This window comes from Alosa sapidissima, chromosome 7, assembly GCF_018492685.1.
Source record: "Alosa sapidissima isolate fAloSap1 chromosome 7, fAloSap1.pri, whole genome shotgun sequence".
Taxonomy (NCBI): Eukaryota; Metazoa; Chordata; class Actinopteri; order Clupeiformes; family Clupeidae; genus Alosa; species Alosa sapidissima.
Window position 1 is genome coordinate 36,777,027 of NC_055963.1, and position 27,182 is coordinate 36,804,208.

Sequence of the window (27,182 nt, forward strand, 5' to 3'; positions counted from 1 at the left end):
TCTGTGGGTTGAAAAGCCGTTCGCTATTATCTGTGGCTCTTTCATGTGCCTTACATAACCCACAGAGGATTCTCCCTCTGGCTACACACACACACACACACACACACACACACACACAATCCATGAGGGATTCTTTCATTCTGGCCTTCCCCAGCTCTCTTTGGCTGTGTGTGTGTGTGTGTTGTATGTTTGGTGACAGTGCGGGCTAGGGCTGTGCAATACTTCACCATTCGGAATACACATGCAACACATTACATTCACATTGATTCATTTAGTAGACACTTTTATCCAAAGCAACTCACACACATGAGAAATAACAACATGCAAGCCACATTGCAGAGGAGACAATTAGTACAACATCAACACTATTACCAGAGGATGGGAGAGCGCAAGGTGTAAGTATTAGTCAAAGTGTAGTCCCAGGAGATAGGAAGTGCATGTTTAACATTGCATTTACATTTAGCAGACACTTTATGCTTTTGGCACACCGGATTACATTGTCCCCGGAGCAACTCAGGGTTGGGCCCAACGGTGGATGCCGGGGATGGAACCCACAACTTTCAGGCTACTACACGCTAGCCCGGCTCCTTGACCACCCTACAGGCTACTGCACGCTAGCCCAGCAGCTCCTTAACCACCCTACAGGCTACTGCACGCTAGCCCGGCTCCTTAACCACTAACCGCTGGTAGAGGAGTTGGGGCAAGATGGAGAGGGATGCCCCTGGTCTGATAGAGGAGTTGGGGCAAGATAGAGATGCCCCTGGACTGGTAGCACTTCGTAAGTCGTTCCACCATCGGGGGATTACATATGAAATATAGACTGGACTGCCATATGGATCGAAGAGTAAACATTGTATTTGTATTTGTCTTAAAATGTTTTTGTTGTTGTTTGCTGTTGTTCCTTTGATATTGTTGATCTTTAAACTTGAAACCTTAAAATGAAAAGTTTGTGTGTGTATACAATATGATAAATGACTGTCAGATGCAGAGGAAGGTTGGGGAGAGTGTGCGTGAATGACAGGCGCTGTCCACTCAGTCGTGGTGCTGAAATGAGGTGCTTAGTGGCAGAAGCAGCTTGTCTTGTATAGGATGCCTATAAAAGAGTGAGGTTGAGACAGACTTCTCTGGGTCAGTCAGAAGCACAAAGGCCTTTGATGTACAGCCCAGTGTAGCCTCTTAAAGGAGCAGTCAGTAAATAGTCTGCAGAAAATATATATTATAGCCACTATATTTCTAGACAGAGTATATTTTCTGCAGACTATTTACTGACTGCTCCTTAACCGAAATATAGTGGCTATTTTATTCCCAATGGCACCAGTGAAAACCCTACGCCACACCTATCGATGCATCAACAATATGGAGCATCAATAGTTGTCTGTTTTAGACTTCCTTTAGAGGAAACGCAACTTTGACCTGAAATAACCTGAGCAAGGAGCTTGCGGGGAAGTGTAGAACAATAAGACAGTCTGAACACTGCTTCTACTGGTGTGTGTGTGTGTGTGTGTGGAGGAAGATGTTCATATTCTGATAACCTTGGTGTCTGATTTGCACATTCCCCTTGTGTTCCTGTCCAAGGCACACACACTTCATCATTGGTCTCTCACACAGGTCACCTCCTCCTTCCAGTGATAACTCCCTCTGAATCACCATCTCTGTGTGTGTGTGTGTGTGTGTGTGTGTGTTTTACAGATTCCCCTTGTGTTCCTACTCATCGCCGACACACACTTCATCACTGATGTGTCCTCCAGGTCACCCTCCCTGCTGATAACTGGCTCAGGATCACCATCTGAATACACTTCACGCAAGAGTGTTGCCTAGACACACATACTCTCTCACACACACACTCAAACCCCTGGGCTGGTAGGGTGCTAGTGTGTGAGTGAGTATTCTGGTGTATGACCTGCTGAAGGGTGCTAGTGTGTGAGTATTCTGGTGTATGACCTGCTGAAGGGTGCTAGTGTGTGAGTATTCTGGTGTATGACCTGCTGAAGGGTGCTAGTGTGTGAGTGAGTGGAAGAGAAGAGAGTATTTCTGTGAACAGATCCATTCCTTCATCAGTGCAGTTGACTTTCATCTTTTGACTTGGACAAAATTAGACTCTCAAAAAGGAGTCTGTGTGTGTGTGTGTGTGCTGTATGTGTGGAAGAGAGCATGAGTGTATACGCATATGTGCACTTTATATTTGAATATGTCTGAGAGTGTGTAAGTGTGTGCTTCAGTGTGTATGTGTGTGTGTGTGCATGGGTCTCGCTCCTTGTGGAGCGGCAGCTCCTACTCACCCTGAGCAGAAGGAATTGTGGGTATCTGCGCCTGGCAGGCGTCGTCATGGCTGTGAGTTACCCATGTCCCTGTAGCCCTGCGGCCATTTGCATCTCTTTGAAGTTTTTAAGCCCCAATTCAGCCCTCACACTGAGTGCTGCCCTCTCTGATGGCCCACCTCAGCAGGACTACAAATCCCATGATGCACCCCTACCCGTGATGCCAGCATTCAGAGCTTCCAAACAGCTGGTGGCCGGCCCCTTCTTGGGAGACCTGCTTTGGTCCTCTCATCCCTCTGCTTTCCAGAACTGCAGCAATTTACATATGCTCTCATATCACACACACACACACACAGACATAAATATGCTCTCATATCACACACACACACACACAAGCAATTTCTGCTCTCATATCACACACACAGACATAAACATGAACTTTAACTTACCCACACACACTTAATCCTATGTCCACACATTTACACATAACAAATACAATCTAAAGGCATACACACACACACTACTGGCTGGCAGTTGTCCTCTGTATGAAACGTATACACACACTACTGGCTGGCAGCATTCCTCTGTATGGAACGGACACACACACACACACACAGTGGAGCCCCTGGTGTTTGGGGTGGGCTGTCCTCTGGGCCAGGCTATCATCTGCCCACCACATGCATAATAAATAGCTGGAGGTCAGAGCATGCGCGCACACACAAACACAGACACACCAACTGCTGTCACTACTGATTTTTTCATGAACCATTTTTAAAGGTGCTATGTGTAGATTATCAAATGAGCTTATTATAGCAACAGAGCTGTTTTCCCCAGATGTCTGTTGGCAGCAGGCAGCCTCTGACTGTAACCCCAGGTGTGGCAGTGAAATGAAAAGTTGTGGTATTGGTATAGCATAGCAATTAGCAACAGCGCATTTACACCATTTACAGCCTACTTTTCAACTTATATTCTGTTTGAATGTTAAATTCAAAGGTCGATGTCAAGGTAAGCTGTGTGAAACTAGCCTAGATAACGATTTGCTACGTTTAGATTGCAGGCAAAAGTGGCCAAAATCTGATTTTTTGGAGGTCAAGTGACCAGGTCAGACTCCTTCAGAAGTAGTGTGAACAATCAAATCTTGCCCAGATCTGATTTTTTCAAATTAGATTTAGTCCACTTCCATATGTGGTCCTGAATCAGACCCAGGCCTGATTTTTTTTCAATGTGGCCGCAGTGTGAACAACCAAGGCGGACTCGATGCGACTTTTGCGTCAATCTACATGACATTTCTCACAATTATGCGCCGGCGGAAGTTAGTCCTAGTCAGTAAAATTAAAAACGTGCAAACTGCAAAATGGAGAACAGCGCTGGAGCAAGTCAATGGAGGGAGAGTGTTAGACCTAATTAGTATGTGGGGAGATACTTCAATTCAATCAAAACTAGAAGGATAATTTTTGAAAAAATAGCAAAACAAATGGAAGAATGGGGACTCAGGAGAACTCCTTAAATGTTATGGCTGCCATTACACAAACATTTTGAAATAAAGGCGAAAATGCTTACTTCTTCCATAACCTCCTTCCTAACTTTAGCACAACAGCCTGCTGCATCTGATATCATTGTTATTGTTCCCTTAGCAGATGTTTCACTAATTCACGGATTGGGATAAATGCAGAGACCTTATTTCCCTCACGGGATCAAAAGAGTATTTATACTTACTGTATACCTTACTTATACTGCATTGTCTGTGTTTTTGTCTTTACTATGCAGGTATTTGTGCTTGATTTCCATCCACACCCTGATTTTGCCCACTGTGGTGCTCGCTGTGTGAACTTGGTCACACAGGCAGCCTGTTCTTCCACACCCTGCAGTGGATCCATGAGCTGGGTTGCTTCTTTGGCCAGTCTGAAAACTCAAGGCTATATTTATTGACATTGCTAAATCCAACACGGGCTCCTACTGTATACTACCATAAAACCCCTGTGTGCCACCAGATGGGGCCATGTGTCAGCCATTTAGTCGGTATGAGGCCATCTTGGATGCACTGTGTGTGCTTAATCATCTTGGACATGTTTTGATGTGTTGTATAGAGTACACACGAGACCTGTTCGAGGCTTCAGCCATGTTGGTTTTTACTGCTGTAGCTCCAACATTACATTTATGCTTCAGAATGGCGATAGGTGAATCATTTATCATATCATGACAGGACCAACTGGAAGAGATGGCCTCTGTGAAAGGGGCGTATACTGGCACTCGTGCCAATGGCCTACTTGATACTGCCCTCAAGGTCCTTAAACCTTGGGTTGAGGGCAGTTGAAAATCTTCAGCCATGCAATGTTGGTTTTGTCTTTGCGGGTTGTCATGTCTGCACTGTAGGTTTGCTTGAACTTGACAGTATAGACTGGACCATCCTCAGAAGTCTCCATCACCCAAGACAGATGGCATAATGTAGGCAGCACGACTGAACAGGACACAAACTTTTCACCTCCAAGGCGTTCTATAAAATATCTGCAAAACTGAAAATAGAATTGAGGTACTTGTTCACGTCAAGATGAAAGATAAAGTTTGGTGTTAGTTGACTTATATACATATTGTTTGAGTCCATCATGTGTTGTCCATTGGAAAAGGACAGAAAATTTGGCAACATAAACTGAGATATAGTAAGGCAGATAAAGTTGAACTAATGGGGTTCTATGGCCTTGACTGAAACATAAGGCTATATTAGGCCAGCTTTAGCAGTCTCTCCATACTCTGTCAACATTTTGCCAAAATTAGGCTACTAGTTATTTTTCCTATGGACAGCACAAGCTGACCTTGGACAACAGGGCTATGGGTCAAGTATCATTAAACTTCCCTATAAACACTCATACACAAGAGGCGTACACTGTCAAATACGCTGTTCTGTAGAGACACTGTGACTGAGCATTGGATGCTATGAGCTGTGCACGGCAGATGTTCGAATGGTAGCTGTTTCGAAGATGCAATCATATTTCTAGCACTGTGTTCAGTGTGCTCACTTTCTCTTCAATGGTCACTGGCCCGCCACATCTATTAAATGATCCGCACAAACATTGCGTCTTATGCCTCTCATCAGTTCTCATTACAGTCAATGCATGTGAATGCAGTTCCACTCCTGATCAATGTAATGAGCTGTAGCTCCAAGATAGCTATGATTACCTAGCAATGTCCAATAGTCATTAGATAGAAGTTGCAGCTAGTTTGTAGCTAATTTTGCCCTCTCCGTGTTATACCACTCGTGTATCCTGGACGTGAGTGTGGCAATTCGTATGTTAGGTCACTTGGAGACAATCCGGATAATATCATGGAGACCTTCTTCTTCCATTATATAAACTGGTCTGCATGCGGTGCTATCCATTTAGCAATTGCTTGTGTCAGTTTACTGGAGGTCGACGCATCCATCGATCTGTTTTTAAAACTGCTGTCAAGTGTGGTTTGTCGTATGCTACCAGAAGCAGAGTCTGGGCTCAAGGTGGAAGATGTGTGCTTGGCTCAAATAAAATCTGTGCCCCCTCTAGTGGGACCACCTCTGGGCCCACGGCTGCCACGACCGCAAAGGGGTCAGTTCAGCTCGCATTGCTTCAGTCCAACGTTGAGTTTTCCCAAGGTGGCGCCCGCCTGTATACGTGAGCATTACTGTTTCTAAACTATCTTTGTAATAAACTGTCTGTACACTTACAAAGTTCTCAATGCTTCGGTTTACATGTAGGGCCCCTTATTATGCTACCGTGTAAGTGTGGTGCTATTTTGAGCCTTGTTAGTGGTATAGACATAGCGATTTCTTTTTACTTTACGTGTGCCCTGAAGACTAGCGTTATAAGCTAATTAGTGGTTTGTGGTAAAACTGGTCACGTTCGATTAGCATAAAAACATATTCCAGAGAACGGACAAACTCAGTATACATGTGTTATTAAACTCTATTTTGCGGCAGAATTGTCCTTTAAACTGCGTGCCTATACATTTCAACCCATAGCGGACCTACTCTCGAGCAAAGTTGCACGTCTTCCCTGTGCGGCACAGATAACCTATTACTCCTATTTTATATAAATATCCCCTTTGGAAGTTGATCAGGCTTCCGTGGTGGATTTATTGAGATGTTATTAGATAAGGAGCGACTACGCCTAGGTCTCGGACAGTTGGCTAACGTGCAAAGATGTTTGACCCTAGAGATTATCTAGAGACACAGGTTATTCTATTCCATATTTACTAAGAACTTTCCACTAGTATTAAACAAAGCTCATATCTCAATGTATGCCGATGACTCCACTATATATTTAGCATCAGCAACAGTAGATGATTTAAATGCAAATTTAGCCAGTGAGATGACTAAGGTGGTAGATTGGATCAATAACAATAAACTGATTTTGAATGTGTCTAAAACAAACTGTATAATAATTGGTACAAATCATTCTTTAAGTTCAAAACCTAAGCTTAGTCTCACAATAAATAAAACAGTCATAAAGCAACTGGAAGAAGTAAAACTTTTGGGAGTCATCATTGACAATAAATTATCATGGGATAAACATATACAAAAGGTTGGGACTAAAATGGGAAATGCCATATCAATAATTAAAAGATGTGCTAAATATTTAACACACCAACTTGTGAAGCAAGTTATACAGGCTTTGGTGTTGTCTAATTTAGACTACTGCTCTATAGTTTGGTCCTCTACTTCATTGAGCAATATAAGTAAATTGCAATTGGCCCAGAATAAAGCAGCAAGATTAGCTCTTTCTTGTGGAAGAAGAACTAATGTTACTAAGATGCATGACTCTTTAGGTTGGTTAGATGTAAAAAGTAGATTTTTGTCTTTATTGATGGTTTTTATTAAAAATCTCCTTTTATTATTTATAGAAATCTGTCCTTCAGTTCAGTGGCACATAATTATTCAACAAGGCATGCAGTTGGAGGTTGTTTCACCTTACCAAGATCTAAGTCAATGATTCAACGTACAGTTATATATAGAGCAATGCAACAGTGGAACCCACTCCCTTATCCTATCACTCAATTAAATATTCATAGCTTTAAAAAACAACTTAAAAGTCATTATCTAAATGTTACCTTTAATTGATGCTGCTGTTACAGTATGTCTGTTTGTGTTTTTTGTCTTTTTTTGTTTTTGTTTTGTATCTGTCTAGTGATGTTAACCATGTTTCATGTAAAATGTAATGTATTGTCTGGGTGTTCTCTTATGTTATGTATCCATGTAATGTATGTCATGTCCATTGTCATCTGTGTATTTCAATATTATTTGTCACATTGATGATAGACCCCAGGAAGAATAGCTGCTGCTTTGCAAAAGCTAATGGGGATCTAAATAAACAAACAAATAGGCTACAACTTGCTTAGGTTTTATAAGGATGGAGATTTTATTACCGTTCAGCAGTACTAAAGTCCAACTAACCCAAGTCTTAGACAGAGCAGATGAATAACCACAGAAGAGACAAGTTATCTTACCCTCTTGGCTGGAATTTGTAGAAAAACCAAGAAAAGACAAAAATACTGCTTGAAGATTTGGATGCCAAGGTTAAATGAGTTCTCTACTTTTCAGCACTTTGGTGATGTTAACAAAATGCGGCGTAATATCCACTTGCAGGTTACAATGTTGTAGAAAATGTAAAAAGAGTAAATCCACAAAATAGGAAAAGAAAATACAAAAAATAGTAAATCCACAAATGGAAAAAAAGAGAATATAAGAAAAAAAGTAAGTCCTCAAAAAGGGAAAAAATCCGCTGATTGTCGTTCTGCAGTCTCTCACTGTCGGAGTAGCAGGCGATTTCGGCAACAGGTGGTACGGCGTTACGGTCTGCGGCTTCAGCCTGGCACGAAGTCCCAACACTTTGCTTCTCAACAAAGTACGGAGGACGAATCCTAACAACCGAGGGTTACAGCAAAAATACAGCACGTAGCTGTAGAAGAAGAAGAAGAAGCACCCCCGATCGTTTAGTTAGACCCCTATTTATACTAAGTAGACTTGTCCTCCCCCACACATTCCTAAGGCAAATCAATCCTATTTTCCCACAACAGTTTAGAACCTTCTAGAAGGTGCAGGCACATTCCCACGATGCAGGGATTTTCCCACAATAGCTGGGAATATTCCCACGGTAACTAATACATTCTAGAAGTCACTGATCTTAATCAACAATTTAAAATGACACACATTACTTCTCCGGGTTAGCCTGGGTGTTCCCATGCTGCCTTGCGCGCGATTTGATTCACGCTGCTAAGGCAGCCTGGAGACCATGGAGCAAATTTTCGCCTGAGATAGGGAACCAATCACAGAACAGGGGGGAAAGCAAGACGATGATGAGCTATGCACAGACGCATTTGATAGACATCCGTGGCACCCAATAAACGGATCTGGGCATTTTTGTCAAATACGAGAAAATTAACGTTTGGTTCCCAGACCACGTCTCATTGAGAAGTGGTGGCGCTAGCCATGCTATCTCCGGGTTACATTTCGGAGATGCTAACATTACATTCCCGTAGGTTTACAAATAGTTTCCAGAAGTTACACAAACAGTTTACATTCAACGACAATTATAACAACGTGACCCATTACATTTAGCAACGTACACTTTTACAGTCATCAAGAGAGTTCGGTTGCATTTTAACAGGTTACAAACATGTATTACATTAACCCTTATCTCACAATGTAATATGAACACAACCATTTAAACATTTTAAGGCACTTTACACATTTCACAGTTTTGAGACATACAATTCCTTACGTACATAATTCCCTAAACTTTACAATGTTAGGCTACTAAAGTACTTGTCTTGATACATTTCATTCATCACACATTCATACTATCTCACATCTCATCTCACTATTTATTATGAGGTCATTGTGTGTGGTTATGGCTCATTTTCCATTCTTTTATTCACATTCAATAATCATCAAGTATTCCTGAGGTCAGGGCAATCTGGTTTAGTAATCCAGCACATCTGTTACACATTCATCCACTTCCACACTTTCAGGTGAACTTAATTCAAGAGTAGGTTGCAAGGCCACTGGTTTAACATTACGATTCAATTCTTGATCAGTTTCTTTCCTAATTTGCCTAATCATATTTTCTAGGTCAGACAGATTACCTTGGTAGCTAGCGCTGAATCTAGCCTTTCTGCGTTTTCGCTTTGTAAGCCCTATTGGTTTTGTGCTACTGCTCTGTGGTCCATACGGATGGTGTTCAGGCAACACGTCAGAAGTTATCAGCAGCAACATTATGTAAGAACACAGCTGGGTCTCGCGGACACTAGGCCTACTTGCGGTCACAGTTAACATTAGGCTATATTAATTCATCAACTGTGACATGACATGAAATGTTTGCGCCGCCAACGAACTCATAAATGTTTGCGTAAGAGGGTGCGAATCGTTGATGGCAGTCCCCTGAATCTGTAGATAGAGTTTATTGTCAAAGGTGAAATCATTATGTGTGAGGCAAATTTTGAGAAGTTCTAGGATGGTGGAATATGGTCGGTCCAGGTATGGGTGTGTTTGAAATGTATTGTGAATTGCTTGTAAGCCTGTGGGGGTATGTATGTTAGTGTAAAGACTGTCTACATTTAAAGTGAATAAATAGGTGTGATGGGGGACTGTCATGGGTTGAATTTTGTGCAGGAAGTGATGTGTCTTTGAGGTAAGAGGGGTGGGTGGTGGAAAGTCCAAGTGTGTGGGGGTTTGTGGATTTTGGGAAGTAGATACAACTATCGTGGTTAGACCCTGAAGCCATTTGTTTTGAGAATAATGGCTGGCTGATGAAGTTTTTGGCTGGCTAGCCGGCTCAGCCAAAACCTAAATGGCTGCTGCAGCCGCCAAACTTTTCATAGCTGTCACTTCATGTACAGATGTCTACTGTATGTTAAACTGATTTACTAGATCTCAATATTTCCAAGCAATGCATGGCTTACACCAGTGGTTCTTAACTGGTGGGTCGGGACCCAAAAGTGGGTCGCGGAGCTTGTGGTTAAAAAAAAAGAAGAAATCGCCCATTTCAAATAGACTTAAATTGAGACGAAATGGTGCAGAATCCACAGTGTGCGATGTTCACAATTGCTGGAACATGAGTGAAAATACCTCATAATAAAGTACACCTGTCAAAGACAGAGCTGTCAAGTACTTTAAGGTGACATCAGGAGTTGGAGACTTCACAAATGTAATGCCAAACAGCATGTTCCAAACAAATAGGCCTACAGGCACTTCGCCTTTCTTAGCATGTAGCTCACCAAATCTGTTGTCTTGAACGCTATAAAATATATATGGGTCGTGACTTCATGAACATGGGAAATTGTGGGTCCCAAAGCCAGACCAGTTAAAGGAGAATTCCGGTGTGATATTGACCTAAAGTGTATTGAAACATGATACCGAGTGTGAACATACAGTGGGCATCGCTTTCAAATGACCACTTCATTCGCGCATTACGCGGCGTGAAGCTGCGAGAAGCTTTAGTACCACTTTCAGCCACTGTGCGTCGCTCTGCCACTGTACATCGCTCTGCCTGCCCTCCCTTACATAATTGTTGCCGAGAGTAATCCCAGCCTACGAATTCAATAACAAAATAAATCATGCATAATTAAACATTACCTCGATTTAGGCTACTTGGGTATGGCTTAAGGCTTGACTACACGAAAATCGAAATCGAAATTTGCTGTCTACATTATTGTCAGTGTTGGGGTTAACGCAACTACGCAAATCAAAACAGTGGTGTGATAATTGAGCCAGTAGAGAAATAACTGTTCAGAATTAATCTGTAGCCTTGGGTAGGCTTCTGCAGAAAACAATGTTGTTGCCGATTTAATACTATCTGGCGACGTTTTTAACAGGCTACGCAATAGAGGCTTAGACAACTATGACCCACGTTTTGGTTTCGTAAATTAATTTGCCCTACTTCTTGACTGCAATGTAGTCAATTGACTGCTTGACATGTCATTTTTATTTTTCTATACGATAAACAATTACATCTGCTTTATGCCGCAGAATTACATTCATATTTGGCTGACTGCAGACGCGCCACTTCCCTCCCCATATTCCAATATTAAGATAGTATAAAGTGCTTTTTGTATAGGCTACTATCATAAAAAAAAATAGTTAAAACGAATAGCTATTTGCAATTTGACAAAACACTGGTCCTCATTTTGCGAATGTGAGGACGATATGAGCCTGTTGCATTTAGTTAGATGTCCGAGTCACACATAATGTTTGAAAACCACTGGCTCGTAATCACAATAATTTAACACACGACAGTTGGATAACCTACTTCATCATGTCCCCATGCCTACATTTTTGTGAGTAGCATAGAGATCGTTAAAAACAATAAAGTATGGCTCTCCGTTTGGGACATCGAAAACTTTTTTAAATTTTTAATAGACTACCGTCGAAGATGCTGACTTGCAAAAGCCTCGGGATAACACGTTATCTCCACTATCATCAGTCATGCCCCTTGATCAAAGTGGGGAATGAAATAAAAGTTTGATAACCACTGGCTTAACAAGTTACCTGCAGTCCAGAACACAGAATCTATTGCAATATTCTGATGATCGGCGATGATATCGGCAAATGTTTGTTTTCCAAAGTAAGAATTTCACTTCACCATGCACCTTCGACAATACCTGGCCTACCTGGTATCATTACAAACATTATTCTGTGTCCTAAAACTGGCATATTTTATGGCATTGTGTCATGTAAGTTCGTTGCCAAATCTAGAGAAATGTGTGAGGTGGTCAGCGGGGGACAATTGAGACACACATTGGATTGTGTTATTACTTGAACACTCCACACTATCCACAGCTGTGGTAGGCCTATCAGGGGCAGGAGGATTACTGTCAGCGCAGGCTTTATATAAAATTCTTCAACAGAAGGCCTCGAATGTTGTCTTGTTTGTGGAGAGCTTTGCTTCGCTTCTGTAATTTCGGCTTCATTGAAAATGAGGGCTTCCCTCAATGACCCTCCGAGAATAAATAAAGGTTGAATGAATGAATGAATGAATGCAGGCTTGCCCAAAATAAAGGCATGTGGTTTGCGCAGCCTACAGTAAATAACAGACCCGCCAGAATGTGCGTTATGATGCTTTTTTACGAGCAAGATGTTTTTGGTACCCTACGCACACTGCATGTTCTTAAATAACAATGATCACCAGTAATATTCGACCATTAATTTGGGTAAATGGGCAAGCGTGACCACCTTGATTGGCTGATTGGCTGATGATTGTAACGCGGGCATGATTCCAAACACCTCCCTTACGATGATGAGTGACAGGTCTCAGAATGCGTGCGCTACACAAGGACGGAAGATGATGAATAACTGGGGCCGTAGGCTATTCACAAAGGCTTTTATCTTACTACTATGAGTAGGCTACTCCTAAATCGCACTTAAAGATTTTAGATTGGAGTTTTCTCTTAAAAGTTATTCACAAAGCCTTTCAGACAACTCCTAAACTAGGAGTGAGTCTTCGTGGCTATGGATGACGTCATTACTCATGCACGAGCTTGACTGAAGTGACCACCTTGATTGGCTGACGATTGTAACGCGGGAATTCCAAACACCTCTCTTCCGATGATGACTGACAGGTGACAGGTCGGAGAATGCGTGCGCTACACAAGTAGTGTGAAGGACGGAAGATGATTAATAACTGAATAAAAAGGCCTAGCCTAAATGAATAAAGAGTAAGGCAAAACAAATAGCTTAGTAGCCTAATGAAACATAGGCCTATGGATTGATGCAGTAGCCTACCTTTGCAACATTATTAAATTAATCTGTCACCATATCCCTAGGCTACGTTTGCAAAGAGGAGAACATTTTAATTTGATTCACAATGAAACGTTACATTTCATTTCCATGTTAACAATGAGTAGTTTGTGTTGTTGTTGGTGGCGTTATTGCATCCCTTTTATGAATGCAAAATTGTTCCCTCGCAATTGGAAGCTCCTGTTGCGCATAGGCTATTTCAAAACATTGCAACGTAAAATGCCACAAAAAAGCTGTTTATGAATAGGTCTTAGTGAGTTAGGAGTCCTCTCGACTTAAGCTGTCCCAGACTTAGGTGCTACTTTTAGGTCTAAAATGCTTCGTGAATTACTTTTTGTGAAAAAATTAGGAGTCCTAAAGTTAGGAGTGACACGCCCATTATTTTTAGGAGTTGCTCCTAAATTCGCCAGTTAGGAGCTACTTTTAGCCTTAAAATTCTTTGTGAATATGGCCCCTGAATAAAAAGGCCTAGCCTAAATGAATCAAGGCAAAACAAATAGCCTAGTAGCCCAATGAAACATACGGATTGATGTAGTATCTTGTAACATTATTAAATTATTCTGTTACTATGCCTACGTTTGCAAAAGAGAACATTTTAATTTGATTCACAATAATGTTACATTTAATTTACATGTTGACAATGATTAGCCTAGTTTTGGTTGTTGTTGGCGGCGTTATTGCATGTTAGTTATGCCTACAATGCAAAATTGCTTCCTCGCGATTGGAAGCTCCTGTAGCTGCATAGGATTTCAAAACCGCAGGTTTGTGAATAGGTCTGTGAGTAAGGAGTCCTCTTGACTTCTTTTAAGCTGTCAGAGGTGGGAAGGTGTGATTTTTGGGGGGAAGGGCCGGATTAACTGGGCACAATTGTCTGATGGCCCCCCTTCCCCCCAGCCAACGTGAATCGGGTGGTTAGTTAATAGGCCTATCATGAAGATTTTTCCTGCCATCTAAGGCACGAGCGCATCTGTGAGGCCAAGCCTCACCAAGTAGCTCGTTTGTTTACAACTAACATTCCATTTAATTAAACTGCTTTATAGGCTATGCCGAAATAGTTTTCAACATTTTGAATATTAGTGTCTGGTGAATTGAAATGTTCTCAAAGTAGCCTTATGGCTGAAAGCTGCTTGGGACCCCCCCCCCCCCCCGTCAAGCAATATAACCATACAAACGCGCTAAGGAGTAATTTTGGCTTTGTCAGAACTGAAGAGCTGTGGACGGCACGGCACGGTATGCCCAATGAAAATAAATTAACGCAACGCAACACAACACAGACCCCGCTTCTCTCGCGTCAGTCACTGACATGAACGAAACACAGAACCCGCTTCTCTCACGGCAGTCACTGACAGTAACCTAGAATAAATGCATGGGGAAAAACACTTCCCCATGACAAAGACATCGTAAAACACTGAAAGTTAATATTTTGTCACTAGCAACATTCATCTGTCCTTTGTCAAATGTATTATGTTCCAAGTACCCTATGCGTAATTCTGCTTCATAAAGTTGAACAAATACATTTGCTTATTTCACAGAAAAATATAAATAGCCAGTCTACAGTGCAGAGTTGGTAAGTTATGGTAGGCCAACTTGCAGTGAACATACAAAGAGGGGAAATTATTTCTCTTGCAGCTGAGTAGCCTCAGGTGCGCACGTAGACATAAGTGACGTAGACATAAGGCCGAACATGCAAGCGCCAATGAATCGTGCTCTCACGGCAATCGCGCCGTTAAACTTAAATAGGTTAACATCACTCTAAGTTCGCCTTCAAGCAAGGAAAACGATGATTTGAAGACATTTGTTTCGTTGGAAGGGCAAGGGGTAGCAACAGGGCAACACAGAGACAGGCCCGATGGCAGGGCTGTTATGAGAGTATTCAAATATAGGATATTCTACGGGAAAACATTAAAACGGCAAGACAGCGGGGAAAGTTAAAATACGTGATAAACACGGAAAAAGTTGGCATGCATTGTTTCGGTCCCCGTGCACAGGGATTATTTGTCATACTATTAATCACATATGATTATTTGTGAAATTGTGCAAACAGGCGCAACACATTTGAAAAGGAAGGACTGGTAGCATGCAAGCTCACGGGAAAGATTGATTTAAGAATGTTATCACAAAGTGTGTGGTTGTGGCGCGGGCGGAAGACAATTGGCAGGGGAGGGTCGTGTCTTTTTTTAACAATTCTGTCGGAGGATCATTGAACAATTTCTAGCAGGCAAGAGAGGGTCATGCAACTTCCAACTGAAGCACTCAAAATTCCTCCAGTGGCCCCTTCAATAAATAACGATCAGTCCCTAGATTGCTGCTGGGCTATATGTCTTGGTTCTGTTAACAACTTATTGTCAAACGCATAGCCTATCTCGCGGTTGCATCCATTACAAACAAACATGCAATGTGAACGTCTGGGATTGGGGAGAGCACTAAATGCTCTACTGAATAAGCACGAAGTCAAACCTTTAAATGAAAAACACTCTTTAATAATCCAAAAAAATAAACCGCTAATGAAGTAAACTTGTGACCATCAAAAATCGTTTATCGCTCGTAACTCCGTGATACCAGGACGTAACAGGAAGGCATTTGGCTGAGCAACGGAGGTTAATATGCTCCATGTTTTGTCCAAATGATGACTGTCTATCATCGTTGCACTCGGAGAAAACGAATGTTTCATTCGTCCCCGTTTCAATCGTCCCGGTTGTACCTACTCAAAACGCAGATAGAACCTTATTATTCTAAGGTAGCGAAATAGCGTTCAGCATGATTCATGCCCAATTAATTCCCCCTGTTAAAGTGTTCGCCTTTGTAGTTTGGTTTCGTGATAGCCTATGATAAACGGCTTATGGCCAAATATGTGAAAACGTTAAAATACAGTAGGCGATAAACCCGGAAAAAGTTGACAGTGATTTTTTCATAATCACTTTGGAGGGTCATAGAAAAATGTATTGCTGGCGAGGGAGGGTCACGTCTTTTTGGACTAATGCTCCCCAAACTCCTCCGGTAGCCCCTTAAATAAATAACGAACAGTCCCTAATGAAGTAAACTTGTGACCATCAAAAATCGTTTATCGCCTGTAGGCCTAACTCCGTGATAACAGGACGTAACAGGAAGGCATTTGGCTGAGCAACGGAGGTTAATACTCTATATTTTGTCCAAATGATGTCTGTCTATCATCGTTGCACTCGGAGAAAACCAGAATGTTTAATCTGCGTCTCTACGGCTGCAAACGGGATTCACTCGCAGTTAACCAAATATTTCTTTATTAGGGCAGGCATATTTCTGGCTATTACATTATTTCTAAACCAGTCTGCTAAAGTCTGTAGTGAAGTCTGTGTAGGGTTTTCCAGGCTCCATTTCTTTTTACGAGACACCCTGCTCACTTGAGCCATCTACCGGTTGTTTGGGTTGTTGCAGCGTCTCACTGGAAAAATACAAATTAAAGTCGCGTGATACCGCGTGATCCCACGCGCGGACCGCGAGTGAAGCTGGCCAATTCGAAGCACTGCCCACTGTATGTCTCATAGCCCTTCTCGGCCTGTCCCCTGCACTCCAAAATCTGGCGCTAAGGGATCAGATTCCAAAAATAATTCAGTGTAAATGCATGGATTCCAGTTGCTGCTACTGGAAGAAACTGGAATCCATGCATTTCCACTGAATTATTTTTGGAATCTGATCCCTTATCATACCTGTTAATTCTTACTCGTTGCTCGACTTATCGTGACTAAATTCAAGATGGCTGCAAACGCTAAACTTCATGAAGATACTGTCTGTATAAATCGTCTTGTAAGTAAACTACCAGTGCTTTTTCAAAGTTTTCAATGTCTCGTTTTAAATGTCAGGGCCCTCGGAAGTCTACCAATGAAGTGTGGAGATACATTGAGCCTCGTAAATGGGTGTAAAACAGTGATTTATTTGCATGGCTAGCCCGATGCCGAAGCACCACTATTGAAAAAGCTGTTGGTAGCATCGGCTAACTAGCGCCAGATTTTGGAGTGCAGGGGACAAGCCGAGATGGGCTATGAGACATACGTTCACACTCGATCTGACATGGGGATTCGTTTGTCCATGTTTTTCACTATTTGTTCTTTGACTCTCTTTATTTGACTCAGGTTTGGACTGACTTCACTTATGATGAGAGTGAATTTCTCAAAGTCTTCCAAAAAGCTAACTAAGTTACCAAGTAGCTTGATGTCATCAGGTATGAGGCATAACAAGGGCTTTTCTATCCTCTTCAGGATTTCAGTGACTTCTGTCTCCAAACTGACTAGGCTTCTGATCATGTTAAGGACACTGTTCCAACATGTTGGCACTATGGTCTTCAGTGTTTTGTGTGTCTGTGGGCCCTGTTTTGATTTTTTAGTTCCCAGCTGCCAATAGTCTACATCATCCATTTCATCAATAGGATCATTGGAATCTGCATCAATTTCATCCTGCAGGTCTTGAATCTTGGCAAATGTGTCTGCCTCTTTCTGCTCCAACACAACTTCCTCTATTAGATGTGCCTTGAAGTGCAGCGCGCTGACAATGTCTTTGCATTGGGAAATTAAGGCTTGCAATTCAGGGATTTTGGTAAGAGTGTCTGTTATGAGTTGTGTAAACAGTGTGCTACGCATGTTACTCTCTCATGGCCCAGTAACCAGGACAACTTAATCATATTCGCTGCCCCATCTGTTAATCGAGTAATTCCCTTACAAACACTGTAAGGTTTTCTGATGAGTGATTTTCTACAGGTTTAACACAAAGTGTAAACAGAAGGAAATTCCAGTTTGCCTCTACAGTGCAGATTCTCACACCAACATATGGGTATCGATGGTGAGCATCAGTCCAGCCATCTAACATTATAGTACCACTGACAATGTCTGCCAATTGTTCTTTGACTTTGGACTTCAAACCCATGTAGACATCAACCAGGGCTGTTGTTGCAAGGGCTCTACTGGTTGGCAAATTGAGATGGATATTTTTCTTGATTTTCTATTAATTCAAAAGGAAGCAGGTCTTGGCACACCCACAATACGATGTCATGATTAACATTAAACTGCGAAGTAGCTGGGCTTACTTTAGGCACAGTTTGGATCCAGTTAGTCAGTTTACTAGATTGTTCTTTGAGAAATATTGTACTCTCTTTGTGTGCAGCTTTGGCATGAGCAAGGAAGTTTCCACTTGATGTTTTTTCTCCCAAGCTGTAGGCCTACACTTTTGATAATAATCCATGTTCTTTGGTATTTTCTGCTTCAAAGCAGAGTTTGCAGTAGAGTTTGTCATCAATGCGATTGTTGTTCACATACAGATCGCCCTAGCTTGGCCATTTGCCATCCCCTTTGTACGCTTCGCTTCTACAAGGGTCTGGGATCTCAGCTATTGACGAACGTTTGCAAGCTGGATGCGTGGACTCTGTAGAAGTTTGAAACGATAGGATCTGATTTCACCCAATCGCTAACGTTTGGCCGTGACGTATGTTATGCGCCAGCTCGATCGTGAAGTAAGCTACACTACAACGCTCAGAAATTGCGTGTACTCAGAGCCCGTTTACGGAGAGCCGGATCACTCCCTATTAACTCCATTGTACCTGCAATCTGCTGCAGTTCCACTAGGGGCGATCACGAATAAGTGCAAAAACAATGGGGGTCTATGGAGCTAGACGGCTAAATTTGTCTCTTTCATCTGGTTGTTGTTGAAAAATCGAAGATTTGATTGTGGTTTCTGCAAGTAAAAAGTTGAATGAACGAGTACTTACATCCTTTCGATTTCTTACAGGTTGGGTCGTTGTTGCCCACAACATACTAGCTTTCTGCTAATGAATGACGTCATTTACGCATTTGAAGATAGATAGATAGATAGATAGATAGATAGATACTTTATTGATCCCCAGGGGAAATTCAAGAGGCTTTTTAGAACAAATAAGAGACTCAAAAAATATAATACTCAGCGGTGTGTATTTTCTCTGTCCCCTCTTTCGCATGCAACATTCAAATTTCTGGGCAAAAAATTATATCCCGAGAAAAATGGATTTGAGGGGTACAGCTCCATAGACCTCCATTAATTCTGCACTTATTCGTGAGCGCCCTCATGTGGAACCAGAAAAGGAACTGCAACCAGTTCAGAAACCGGAAGTTTCCCGAGAGTGGCGGTTCTCCCCTTATTAGACATTCTCTGGTGTACTACAACAACCATTCCCCACCAGAGCGAACAAGATGGATGTAAATGACCGATGCTAGCTTTGCGATACAAATGTAAGAGTTAGTGGAAGAATAGCAAATAGCAGATTACTATTCAACAGTAAGGTTGAAGATAACATATTGTAACGCTGATGAGAAGTTAGGAGACGGGGAGGCTGATATATCGGTAGTCCGGTAGTTTATTTCCTATAGATGTACAGGCTAGTGCACGGGCAACAGGAGGTGTCCACTACACTACAACAAACTGATCGCTGATAAATCACGGTCTCAATCACTCGTCATTCACACTCATCGGCCAACAACACAACACAGCACAACTCACTCGCACGTAATCCACTTCTACTCTGACTAAATTTAGGAACCCCCTATTCTATTCCCTCCCCTTAGCAATCACTAACCTATCTGAACCCCTAAATATTCCCTCCCGGACACATCCCCCCAAACACATCAGAACTCATCGACACATTCTATGACACAGGAGGGAGAGGGAGACACAAACCTAGCGTTCATGGGCATCGGAAAAACCTTTTCCCCAGTGAAAACATCATCATTCCGCATCATTCACGTCATGTAATGTGTGAGTCAGAGGTTGGTAACTGGGGCTAGATTTTGCTAACTGGGGCTAGATTTTGCTAGGGGCTCGTCATCACTTTTGTCGTCACTTTGTAGTTTGCTTGTAGCCCATGTGGCCTTTCATGTCCAACAGTTTTAATGTGAACTTGGGAATTTGCCGTTTTTGTCACTTGAAAGCTGCACATCTTTCTTTCACAAGCGTCTTACACTAAATTATAAGCAAATAAAGTTGTTTATTTAGGATTAGTGAGTGTATGTTTAAACCTTTGTTGTGGCATCTGTGTTTGTCACACATTCCGACGGCAAAGCACATGAACACTTGCTGTGGGAAAAACAAAGTAGCCACGTGGGTGGTCCTTGTCATTCCCAAGTGCCATGAATGCACCAAAACACTCGCACACACACACATGCACACGCCGGGAAAACAGAAGACACAGGGGAACACAGGGGAAAGCCCAACACTGGTGCAAATAGCCTCTGCGCTACAATATCATCACAATTGTCAAAGCTAAATGTGATCATTGAAAACACGCCGCTTCGTTCATACCGGGTCTGCCGCACATGCTGTAATTTAATATCGAGGCTACTACGCGATACAAATCAAACGCTTCACAAATCCCGTAGGGAGTAGGGCCACGACATCTTTGCCCGAAATAAAATGTGTTACACACTCCTTTTGTTCGGACTTCAATTCCTGAATATTTGGAAGCGTAGCCAGCACGGACTGAATTGCTTCATTAACTTATGCCATTGCCAACTCTTCGAGGACTACAATTCAAACACAGCGCAGAATCTCGACGTCGTCTCTCACAACTCCCGCCTCCTGCTCGCTGATTGGCTCGGAGTCGAATTCTCCATTGCGAGCGAAGCCAATGGCCGGAATCCCAGACGGAGTCGTGGAGGGAGATGCAAATCGAGCAGAAGTACATAGGAAGGCAAGGCCAGGCTAAGATCGCCCATATAGGTCCAAAAAGGTGAACGAAGGCTACGAGCAGAATCTACACTGTGAGGCCTCCATGTCATACCAGAATCCTTAAGAAGGTGTGTTCGTGGTGTGCTGATATATTTGTTAAGTCCTGACACAATGACAAAATGGCATTATAGTCCTGACATGTTGCTAGGTTACGGGGACGCTGGCGAGACACGCCGCTCCGTCTGGCATCATGTTTTTGTTTGTTTTTATGTAATGTTCGTAATTTTATGTAATGTCATGTTTATTTTTTTGTATTGGTTTGTCTAGTTAAATGTTTTCCCTATTTATTTACGTTATTTTTGATAGTTTTCGTGTTATTCTTAGTCCTTTTTACTGCTTCTAAGTCCGCTGAAATTGGGAGCTTGCTATGGCTAGCTTTTGCCCTAGCTGGGCATCGGACATCCTTCCATCCATCCGTGAGCGGTGCTGCACTTCACTGTCTGGTCGAGGGGATCTCTCAGGACAGCTGGACCTGGGCTACTCTGCGGGAGATCTGCCGTGGCCGCCGAGCTGCCATGCCAACTGCAGACTTAACTGGGCCTCTGACATCCTTCCATCCATCCGTGAACGGTGCACTTCACTGTCTGTCGAGGGGATCTCTCAGGACAGCTGGACCTAGGCTAGCTACTCTGCGAAAGATCTGCCGTGGCCACCGAGCTGTTGCTGACCTGCGAGCTGCCATGCCAACTGCTGACTAACGTTAGCCTAGCGGTGAGGAGCTGCAGTCTCACGGAGTAACAGACCTACTTGGTAATATTAGCTATAGTTGCTAGGCTCATTCAATTGCCACTGTAGTGAAAAGGTCCCTGCTGCTGTGTAAGAATAGATGCACACTTGTCAACCTTCACGGAGTAACGTTATGCATATATTTATGACATGTAATTCGCTGTTCAACTTTATAGTTATTATAACCACACACTGTTATTGTATTATTTTGGACAAAGCTCTGCACATTTCACTTCAATGTACACTGAAGCGTGTGTCGTGAACTAGCAACGCAGCAATCTATCAAAGTCAAAGTCAGCTTTATTGTCAATTTCTTCACATGTTCCAGACATACAAAGAGATCGAAATTACGTTTCTCACTATCCCACGGTGAAGACAAGACATATTTTACCAATTTAAGTCCACAGACAAACATAACATTCAAGTAAACAAAAAAGTAAGTAAATAAGAGGGCACATATAATAATGAAAAAAATAAGAGCAGCAAAATTTGGTTGAAATTGTGCATAGACAGTCAATAAAATACTAGTGCAAAGTCAGGCCAATAAAAGGCTTGGGTAGTTCTGTTTGACCTAAGAAAGAAAGTGACATAGTGGTGCAAGTTATGTAAGAGCAGCAGAAGTGTTGTGTTTTCAGGACAACAACAACAAGTTGTAAAGTGTTCAAGTGTGCAAGTGGAGTAGTGCACGCGGCCATTGTGGGTCCAATGTCCAGGATGTTATGTAGCTGAGGGTGGAGGGGGGAGAGGAGGGAGAGAGTTCAGCATCCTTACAGCTTGGTGTATGAAGCTGTTGGTGAGTCTGGTAGTGCGGGAGCGCAGGCTTCTGTACCTCTTCCCAGAGGGCAGTAGATCGAACAGATTGTGAGCAGGGTGACTTGCATCACTCACAATTTTGGTCGCCTTGCGGGTGAGGTGGGTGGTGTAAATGTCCTTCAGGGAGGGGAGTGAGGCACCAATAATCCTTCCAGCTGTGTTCACTATGCGCTGCAGGGCTTTCCTGTTGTATTCAGTGCAGCTTCCGCCCCACACAGCGATACAGCTGGAGAGGATGCTCTCAATGGTGCCTCGGTAGAATGTGGTCATGATGGCTGGTGGAGCACTTGCTCGCCTGAGTTTCCGCAGGAAGTACAGGCGGCGCTGAGCTCTCTTCGCCAGTGATGCAGTGTTGGTGGTCCAGGAGAGGTCTTCGCTGATGTGCACCCCCAGGAATTTGGTGCTGCTTGCTCTCTCCACCACAGCACCGTCGATGGTCAGTGGCAGGTGTTGGGTGTGACCTCTCCGGAAGTCAACAACAATCTCTTTGGTCTTGCTGACGTTCAGCAGGAGGTTGTTGTCCCTGCACCACGTGGTCAGATGGTCGACCTCCAACCTGTATTGAGTCTCGTCGCCCTTGGTGATGAGACCCACCAGAGTTGTGTCGTCAGCAAATTTCACTATGTGATTGTTGCTGTAGGTTGCAGTGCAGTCATGCGTCAGCAGGGTGAAGAGCAGCGGACTGAGCACGCAGCCTTGGGGGGCCCCTGTGCTCAGTGTGATGCTGCTTGAGGTATTGTTGCCAACACGTACTACTTGAGGCCTCTGACAGAGGAAGTCCAGTAGCCAGTTGCAGAGGTAGGTACTGAGTCCCAGTTTGTCAAGTTTGCAGAGGAGTTGTTGTGGTATTATGGTGTTGAATGCAGAACTGAAGTCTATAAACAGCAATCTCACATATGAGTCTCTTTTTTCCAGGTGGGTGAGGGCTGGGTGGAGGGCAGAGCAGATTGCATCCTCTGTAGACCGCTTGGCTCGGTATGCAAACTGGAAGGGGTCCAGGGTGGGGGGGAGAATGGATTTGATATGTGACATGACAAGCCGCTCAAAGCACTTCATGATGATGGGTGTCAGTGCCACAGTCATTGAAGCAGGATGGAGCAGTTTTCTTCGGCACACGTATGATGGTGGCAGCTTTGAAACATGATGGGACGATGGCTTGCTTCAGGGAAGTGTTAAAGATGTCTGTGAAGACATCCTTAAGCTCCCCTGCGCAGTCCTTCAGCGCACGACCTGGGATGTTGTCTGGACCTGTTGCCTTACGGGTGTTGATAGCAGCAAGTGTCCTCTTCACGCTGTCGGCAGAGAGGCACAGGGGCTGCTCATGTAGAGGGGGATGGGTCTTCTGTGGGCAGGTGCTGTTTTGTGCTTCAAAGCGAGCAAAGAAGCGGTTCAGGTTGTTGAGCAGAGGGATGTTGCTCTCACAGCTCTGTGGCGCGGGCTTGTAGTCCGTGAGGGCCTGAATGCCCTGCCATAGGCTTTGTGCGTTCCTGCTGTCTTTGAAGTGGGTGGTTATCTTGTGAGTGTATTCCTTTTTTGCTTCCTTGATGCCATGGGACAGGTTGGCTCTTGCTGTTCTCATGCCAGCTTCATCCCCAGCTCTGTAGGCTTTGTCTCTGGCCCTCAGCAGCCTGAGGACATCCCCTGTCAGCCATGGCTTCCAGTTAGCCCGAGTGATGATGTCTTTTGTGTGGGTCACATCATCGATGCACTTGGTGATGTAAGAGGTTACAGTGTCTGTATACTCCTCTATGTCTGTCCGGTTGTTGTAAGTGGCTGCCTGCTTAAACATTTCCCAGTCTGTTGTGTCAAAGCAGTCTTGAAGAGCATCGGAGGCTCTATGTGGAAACGGTGGAATATAATATCGCGTTCAATGCTGTAATCTAAATCTCTCCATTCCAGAATATTTGGTTCATATCATCAATCTTTGATTGAGGTGTTTGCAACCAGGCCCTGAAGATTTAACAAAAGTCTGAGTAGGCCTAAGTAGGAATTAGGAAAGTATGTGAGAAGTGAGATCAAAATGACCTTGTTTGCTTCTTTCCGCCATTTCATCTCAGTGTGAGAAAGAAATGCATCGCTTCTTCTGTATGGAAAACGAGCAATTTTAATTGGTCATCAATTCACTGTGAGTCTGTATCGTAGCAACGAGCACAAGACTGTGCTGTGGTGAATCCAGTGGGAAAATAGATCTTGTGTATTGTTTATATTTTGTGTCTGTATGTCTCTAGAACTATGTGATAGAATTATTATTTGATGCAAATAATTCTAGTTGGCTCAGCCGAAGTTTATCAGATGGCGGCTCAATTTGGCTTACGAAATTATTGGCTGGCTGCTGCTGAAATTCTAAATGGCGCAAATGGCGACGCTTGGCAGCGGCTTCGGGGTCTAGTCGTGGTCGATTAGGGCTTTCATGGACGACATGACAACCTTGACGTCAACCGCTCCATGCACCAACAGGTTGCTGGATAAGTTAAATAGTAATCTGCAATGGGCCAGAATGAAGGTGAAGCCAAGTAAGTCTAGGAGTCTCTCAATTGTTAAAGGGAAGGAAACAGATAAGAAGTTTGCTATAAATAAGGAGGTGATTCCCACAGTTCTGGAGAAACCAGTGAAGAGTCTGGGAAGGTGGTATGATGCAAGCCTTAGTGATAAATCACGGGTTGAAGACTTGAGACAGGTCACTAGGCAAGGTATTGCAAAAATTGACAAGTCAGGGCTGCCAGGTAAGCTCAAGCTGTGGTGTTTGCAGTTTGGTTTGTTGCCCCGGCTAATGTGGCCATTGACAGTTTATGAAGTTTCTCTGTCAAAGGTAGAGAGGTTGGAAAAAATGATCAACTCCTTTGTCAGAAAATGGCTCGGAGTCCCACGCTGCTTAAGCAGTGTAGCCTTGTATGGAAAGGGTATTGTAGAGTTGCAAATATCTAGTCTGACAGAGGAATTTAAGTGTGCTAAGGCTAGATTGGAAATGACTCTTACTCAGTCCAAGGACCCAGTGGTGAGGAAAGTTGCACCCACAGTTAATGCAGGGAGGAAGTGGAACCCAGAGCAGGCAGTTAAGCAAGCTCAATCAGCATTGAAGCATAGGGATATAATGGGCCATGTGCAGCACGGGCGGGGGGGTCTAGGGGTGGGTGTAAGTAAACCCTTGTGGAGTAAGGCTTCTGCAGGAGAAAAGAGGAAAATGGTAGTGGAGGAAATGCATAGACAGGAGGAGACTGTAAGATGTACTAAAGCAGTGTCGCAGGCAAAACAAGGCAGGGGTGGGAAGGGGTGGAAAAAAGACGGATTAAATGAAAAGATCTATGGGGCATGGAAGCTGGTAAGATCAGATTTATGTTAGGTGCTACATACGATGTGCTCCCATCTCCCAAGAATTTAAGTCAATGGTTTGGTGAGGATGATAAATGCATACTTTGCTCGTGTGTGGGCAGTCTCCACCATATCCTATCAGGGTGCAAGGTAAGTCTCACCCAGGGGCGGTATACGTGGCGTCATAACCAGGTATTGAAATATGTGGCAGTGGCAATAGAGGATAAAAGGAGAGAAGTCAATTCATTAGCAGCTAGTAAAGGGGTAAGGCAAATTAACTTTGTACATCAGGGGGATAAACCTTGTTCCGCGAAGGCCAGGTGTAAAACCGGCCAGTTGAAAAATGGGGCGGGCTGGGAAATGAAGGTTGATCTTGGCCAGCAGATGGCGGTACCTCCACATATAGTGAGTACTAAGCTACGACCCGACATAATTCTATGGTCGGATTTAGAGAAGATAGTTTACTTCATTGAACTCACTGTTCCTTGGGAAGACAGAGTGGAAGTGGCCAATGAGCTGAAGAGAGCTAAATACACTGAAATAGCAGAGGAGGCAGCTAAGCGAGGTTGGAGTGCACGATTAAGGCCTATTGAAATCGGTGCACGTGGTAGTGCACGAAAAAAGGTTTAGTACTCAAAGCTTCAGAACTCTATGAGGACCTCTGCTGGTGAAAGTTAAGGATAGCATTGAAGATGAATAAATGTTGAGCATGAATTAATGGATAAATAAATAATGTCATAAATAGGCCTAACTAAGCCTATTTTGTACCCTGTATAAATACAAATGTAATTGTCTTCTCTACAAAAACAATAAAGGTAGTATTTTGGCTGTGAACATTTCTTGTATTTGTAAACAAATACATCAATTTAGGAGGGATATGAATAAAGAATGGGCATGCACATTGCACACACATTTCTGTGATTATATTGAGTAAAAGTGTTAAAACTGCGATTCAGTACTGCACACGCCTGGACTCGAACCCGCGAAACAGACGCACCTTAGAACGGGAGTCGAGCGTGCTAACAATGGAGCTAAAAGCCCAGGCTATAAGCTTTCGTGTCAGCAGCACTATTGACTCTGTTGGCTTTCCTTTTTCAACAACCCACAACGGCGCGCCCCGTGTCGCGCAACTTTAATGATTTGAATTAAATTTCGAAGCAGTCATGTGGGTGTGTGGGAAACGAAGCTTCGGACGTCACTGATCACGTGATTATCACAAAACGAATCAAGCTCCGATACAAAGCTCCACTCCAAATTGGTTCATGTCTTTGATACACGCTTCGAAGCAGGGGGTTCACAGGTAACATCACTAGCACGTGGGTTTGTGGCCAGATCTGCTATTGGCTTGCTGTCTGAATTGGGCATTTGTGGTCGAAGTCTAAGGCAGGTGGTTAGTAACATGTCTTTAGCAGCAGAACGGGCAAGCGAATGGTTGTGGGTAAGGAGAAGTTACCCTTCCTGGGGCGCAAGCTAAGGTAAGCTAACTGGCTCATTTGTTTTGTGTTTGTGATGGACTGTGCCTAGGTTGATGGTACTTGGCTAAGGTTTTTATGGTGTATGGTTCAGTCCGCATCAACGGGACGGACCAACCTAGCCAA